The following is a 6714-nucleotide window of genomic DNA, read 5'->3' as shown; positions in this document are numbered from 1 at the left end:
TTTTTTATTTTTTTTTTAACGTTTTTATTTATTTTTGGGACAGAGACAGAGCATGAACGGGGGAGGGGCAGAGAGAGAGGGAGACACAGAATCGGAAACAGGCTCCAGGCTCCGAGCCGTCAGCCCAGAGCCCGACGCGGGGCTCGAACTCACGGACCGCGAGATCGTGACCTGGCTGAAGTCGGACGCCTAACCGACTGCGCCACCCAGGCGCCCCTCTTTTCAGTCTTTAAACATGGAAGCACCCCAGGACCACTCATGTTCTTCCCCAGACACTTGCGCAGCTCAACCCCTGTCCTGCAGGGCTCACTCACAACAGCTTTTCAGAACCCCTTTCCTGCCAGGGGCTGTAAAGTCACACCCCTCCACTCTTGTCAGCTCAAATTGTGTATGCGTGTGTGTGTATGTGCATGTTGTGTATACGTATATACATATGTATGTGTACATGTGTGTATATGTGTGTGTATATGTGTATATGTATATTATAGGCTTAGTTGGTCATTAGCTTAATGTCTTTCTCTCCCACAAGAATGTAAGAAAGTTCCACATAAGTAGAAAATTGGTATTGTTTGGGGCGCCTGGGTGGCTCAGTCGGTTAAGCATCCAACTTCAACTCAGGTCATGAACTTAGGGTTCATGAGTTCAAGCCCAGTGTCAGGTTCTGTGCTGACAGCTCAGAGCCTGGAACCTGCTTCAGATTCTGTGTCTCCCTCTCTCTCTGCCCCTCCCCTGCTCGTGCTCTGTCTCTCTCTCTCTCTCTCTCTCTCTCAAAAATAAATAAACATTAAAAAAATTTTTGTGATGAAAAAAATAAATTTTAAAAAGAAAATTGTTATTGTTTGCTGCTGAATTTTCTCAGGAGCCAAAAACCTACTTTAAACCTGAGAGATTTAAGATTTGTTTTTTCATGTCAAATAAACAAGCACACAAAAAAACAAAGAAAGATACACAACAGAGCCTGTATGTGGCTGGCAAATCCTAAAATATTTACTATCTGACCTTTTACAGAAACAGTTTTCCAAACTTGGCACCTATTAAGCATTCAACAATAATTTATTATCATAGTAATTTTATTATACATATTTAATATATATAAGAATATATCAGAAACTTTGAGAAGTCCCGAATTAGTTCTAATCTTCTAATGGCTGATTTTTATTGTGACTCTCTCAAGAGCTGGATTTTGCTGTCCTCTGGCTCTCAAATGTGTATCACAGCGTATTTATTTACATCTTTTAGAGCAGTGACATTTGTCAGAAAATAACTCAAGAAATGCTGTTTAAAACATTAAACAGTGTTGAACAGTAGACTGAATGTGATCGACCATGAAGACAGTTCTCCAGAACTCTCGGCACCTAGAAAGAAACTAGCTCCTGGGCTGAGGGGTCCCGGCATATCCCACTCAGCTTTCGGGAGGAGTATCACTCTGAGAAGAACGTTTGGTGTTGCTGATGAAGTCCTTTCTGCCACCGAGTGTATGATCCTTACGGGATCAGAGAATGTGCTCTTTGTGTGCAGGCCAAGCCTGGTAGGAAGTAACCCTATGATTCTGTCTCCAGTGGTCATTGTTTCCTCTCTGGCCAGGCACTAAGAAACTCCCTTTTCTGGCTTGGTCCACATTCCTAATGTGTCACTTTTCAGCCTCCTTGTTCTGCATCAAGTCAGTGACGGCCTTCTCTGGGTCATTAGTGAAGTGCAATAGGCAAGTTTTCATGGGTCATCTATTGTAACAGTAAAACCCAAAAATTATGGCCGCTTGTCTGCTCAGCCCATACCATCCATTGACTCAGCAATTTTTAACAACCCACAGTGTGGCAATCTGCATAGACAAGCGGCAAATAAAACACAGTTCCTGTCCTCAGGATGGTCATAATCTGGAGCAAAGGGAAGACATTTAAAAAACAACAGCAGTAGTGGTTCACAAGCTGCGTGACGAGGTATCCCCGTGCTCCCCAGCCGGTTCCAAGGGTACCATGAAATATTTAAGCAATTCAGTGGAAAGGCAGAAGCTGAGTGTTTGTTGGACACTGCAAGAATGGCTAGTTCAAAGTGCTTCATAGTGTCAACATCAGACCTGGCCAAGGTTCCTTTCAGTGACAGACCTGCTCAATGTGGAGCAGGAAATCTGTGTCCGAGATTTGAAGAGGCTGTTCAGTGCCCAGTAGGCACACATATACATTTAGTCATCAAGGTGGTTATTTAAAAGTTACGTTGAGGTGCCTGGGCACCTCAGTCAGTTAAGCATCCGACTCCACTCAGGTCGTGATCTCACATTTCATGGAACCGAGCCCTGCGTCAGGCTCTGCGCTGACAGTGTGGAGTTTTCTGGGGATTCTCTCTCTCCCTCTCTCTGCCCCTCCCTGGAAAAGGTAGCTCATTGCATTGTTATTGCCAGTTGTTCTAATATTTCACCAAAGTTGTACTTTGTGAAATCTCTCCTTACCTGAGATGCCCTGTCCCACACCCCCAGGCACCAACACTGACACACAAACGCGCACAAACCTTCACACCCCTAGAAGACACCCCCTTATCCAAATGAATTTTGAGTCTCTTCTTTGGTCCCCCCCCCCCCAAAATTTCTGTCTTCTGAGTGGCTTGATGGCAGGTCTGGCCGAGAAGAAAACGTGATCATAAAACGGATTCACTATGAAGAGGAAAGATTTATAGGCCCTCTTATCCCCCCAGGTTACTCAGAGTTTAGAATAGGAGTCCTGTCAACACAACCGAATTTCTAATCTGCAGTCGTGTATTCTCTGTGGAGAAGACTAGGCTGAGAAAATGAGTTCATTTCAGTCAGAGATTTTCCAGTTTGCTCCCACATGGGATTGAGTCTGCCCTTGAGATTGTGTCCTTTCAGCCAACACAGGTTGCTTTTCTTTTGTACATTCCCTTATTATTTCAGGGGAGCTCCTAAAACTTACTCCTTTCATTCTCTTCCCACAGGTGTCATATAGGCAGCTTAGGAATACAGTGTCTCCAGATGATTCACGAGGGAGCTGACAAATTTTGGCTTGTGATTCTTTTAATTCTAAAACTTTTCCTCAATGTGTAGGAACATATTTCTCCAGTGTAACTTTAGTTGTGGAAAGCCATGTCCTAAATTTTCGTTCCTGGCACCTTGCAGATAGAGCTCTTTGAACTCATAAAAAAAATAACGTAACTGTTTCAGGGATTGGAAGGCTAGTTCTAGGATGAAACTGGGAAGGAACTAGATGCCCCGGGGTCTCCACTGCCCCTCCACTTTCTTTTCTCACCACCCACCCACCCCCCAACACCCAGGATGGGTGAGCATTGCCCTCATGATAAATGCGACAACTCCTCTAAGGGCTTTTTATATGCAAATTTATGTGATCCTCCTAACAAGTAATGAAGTAAATGCCATCATTGTCCTTATTTTTCCAGAATAGGATACTGAGGCACCAAAGGGTCATATAACCTACCCACGTCACACAACTGGTAGGAATGGAGCTGAGATTTGAGTGCGGGCAGACTTCAGTATGGTCCAGAGCCCAGGTATCACCGTGCACCAGTTCAGTGCTCTAAAGCTGTGTGATGTGAGTCACTAGCCACATGTGGCTGTTTAAGATTTACTGACATAAAAAGTCATCTTCTCAGTCACTGGCCACTTTTCAAATGCTCTATAACCACATGTGGCTAGTGGACAATGCAGAAATAGAGAATTCCCATCATCATCGGAAGTTCTGGTGGATACTGCTGGCTCTAGAGTGTAGACTCAAGGCTTTCTGATTTAATTCACTGATGTTCTTTAATATTTTACTGATATTCTTTAAGACTCTTTCCAACGCTTATGAAATAATGGAGTAGCTAACTACCAGCATCAGATATACAAGCATATTAGTGAAGGATAATTGCCCATCATTATTACCCCTTCCAGAAAACATATTTGAATTTTAATGAAATTTTAGTATGTTCTCTCTGAAATGACTGATGATCACTTCCTACTCTGCTGGTGCATCTGGCTAGAACTGTGAGTGGGATCCAGTTGTGATGCTACGTCCCTGCTCACACATTTCAAATGATGCCTCAACTGGGTCTAACCGAGACAAAGAGCATAGGCTGTTCCTGTGAGTCCTTCTGAATCGAAGGAGAAGAGACACTCTGAAGTTTCATTAATGTTCCAGTCAGTACACTGTTGACATCATATACTGGCTTCAGTAATGGCTTATTGCATTTTTCTATGGCTAATAATTTCAAATGATATTTTGTATGTGTTTCCAGGTGTGAAACCAAGCGTTACTGTGTGCATAGGCATGTATATGCCTGTGTAATAGGCATTTTAAGTAATAATAAAGAGCTGAAAAGAAACCTTTGAATTCTTTATGTGATCTAAAGACCAGAAAGAACAGAGAACTGAGGCTTTGAGAAAAACCGTTTATCAGAGAAGCTAACCATCCTTCACACCATTAATAAAATAAAATTCTAGATTCCTTTGTCATCTCACTGCCTCCCCCTTGGTATTGTTACTTATTTTAATCGGTGATGTCGTTAGAAAGGATTGTCTAATGCTAATGAAATGTGTGTATTTCAGCTTCATTATCAGTCATGGTGAAACTTTCTTTTAATTTTTTTCTCTGACTTGCTTATTTAATTTCAGTTTGCATAGGAGTAAACAGACATATTTGTTAAACAAATAAAGCTTTGACTATCAGAAAGTAATGGTAATTATAATATAAACTATAACTTTTCGCATATAGTTTCTCCTGAAATGTCAAAGAAATCTTTGTTTTCCCATATATTCTTTTTTTTAAATTTTTAAAAAATTAATTATTTGTTTTGAGAGAGAGAGGCAGAGAGAATCCCAAGTAGGCTCCATGGTGTCAGCACAGACCCCAGTGAGGAGCTTGAACTCCCAGGAGCTGTAAGATCATGCCCCACCCCCACCCCCCCGCCGTATATATTCTTTCAATATTGAATGTATTTTGTGGCATTTTATTCATTTTAAACTAGTAAACTCTGTCTCATATAATAATATACTAACATGACTGTCTGACTACACATGATGGTTTCTTTCCCCTCCAGTGTTTTAGTAACAAGAGAAACTGCTCGTGGCTGGGTTCCGTTGGGTTTCGTCCTGTGTGTCCCACATGCTGTTTGTACTCGATCTCATTCAGTCCTTAACACGAGCCCAGAAGTTAAATTGTTTATTTTGCTCATTTATTGAAGAAGAATTTTAAGGCAAATGAAGGTTAAATAGTTCAGAGTCATGTGACTGATAAGCAAGGGAACCACAGTTTAAATTAAGTATGCCTGACTCCAGAATCTTCCCTCATAGACACAGGGTGTTAGGAGACTGAAGTGTGGCATCCTGTCCACACAGACAGGGAGGAAGGTGGCTTTTGTATGCAACACATTTATGGTCTGTGGACAACTGATATCCACGTGGATAATAGAAACAAAAATCCTAATGAATATTAAGAGGGATAACCCACCTTCCTCTGATTGTCCATAGGCTTTATGGTCAAGAAAAGTCTTCAGAGCCTGGATGGCTCAGTCAGTTATGTGTCTGACACTTGATCTTGGCTCAGATCATGGTCTCAAGGTTTGTGAGTTTGAGCTCCATGTCAGGCTATGCACTGTCAGTGAGGGGCCTGCTTGGGGTTCTCTTTCTCCCTTTCTCTCTGTTTGTGCTCTCTCTCTCTCAAAATAAATAAACGTTAAAAAATGTAAGGGCTGCATGGATGGCTTACCCATGGATGGCTTGGGCTCAGGTCATTTTCTCACGGTTTGTGAGTTTGAGCCCCATGTGGGGCTCTGTGCTAACAGCTCAGAGCCTGGAGCCCGCTTCAGATTCTGTGTCTCCCTCTCTCTCTGCCCCTCCCCCATTCACGCTCTGTCTCTCTCTGTCTCTCAGAAATGAATAAACATTTAAAAAAATTTTTTAATGTATAAAAAAACAGAAATGAAAGCCTTGAAAATTATTTGTGGGGTAATTGTTTCCGTCTTTGTGGAACTCATGTCATGTAACATTCCTGGTCCCTTGCCCTTTAGTTTGTTAGCCATAAAGTAGAAATCATCCAGAATTGTTACTATGGTGGGAATTATTCCAGCCAGAAGATGGAATTATCTGATGTTGAAATCTGGAAAGAACTATCAGGGCCCGCTGAATTCTCAGCTCCTCTGAGCAGACAGCCTACTGGCTGGGAGCACTTGTCCTGTGCCACTCCACCAGCGCTGTCTGGCCAGGCTGGGGAGGCCAGCCTCAGTTCCCTATTGCCTTGGCTGGTGCAGTGTGCCTAATTCCCGGGGGCAGTGCCAGCAAGATCACATGGTTAGGACACCTTCCTCCCCATCACTCAGGGAGGTCTCTATCAGTAATGAGATGGTATTTGTACAGAATCAGGTGGTGTGAGGAAGGTTGATAATCCACTTGAGATAATCAAACACTACCTGCCTGCTATTTCGTATCCTTACTATTTTACATATTTAAATTTCTTAACTTTATCATTCTTTTTTAAATAATTGTTTAAATATTTATTTTTGAGAGAGAAAGAGAGAGAGAGAGACGGGGACGAGGGAGGGGCAGAGAGAGAGGGAGACACAGAATCCGAAGAAGGCTCCAGGCTCTGAGCTGTCAGCACAGAGCCGGACGCAGGGGTCAAACTCACGAACCATGAGATCATGACCTGAGCTGAAGTCGGATGCTTAACCAACTGAGCCACCCAGGCGCCCCTATCTTTATCATTCTTAAGAAAT

The sequence above is a fragment of the Puma concolor genome, chromosome B1, assembly GCF_028749965.1.
Source record: "Puma concolor isolate L17-30 chromosome B1, mPumCon1.1.hap2, whole genome shotgun sequence".
In the NCBI taxonomy this organism is placed as follows: Eukaryota; Metazoa; Chordata; class Mammalia; order Carnivora; family Felidae; genus Puma; species Puma concolor.
The sequence above is the reverse complement of the archived record's forward strand: the minus strand, read 5'-3'. Positions refer to the sequence as shown.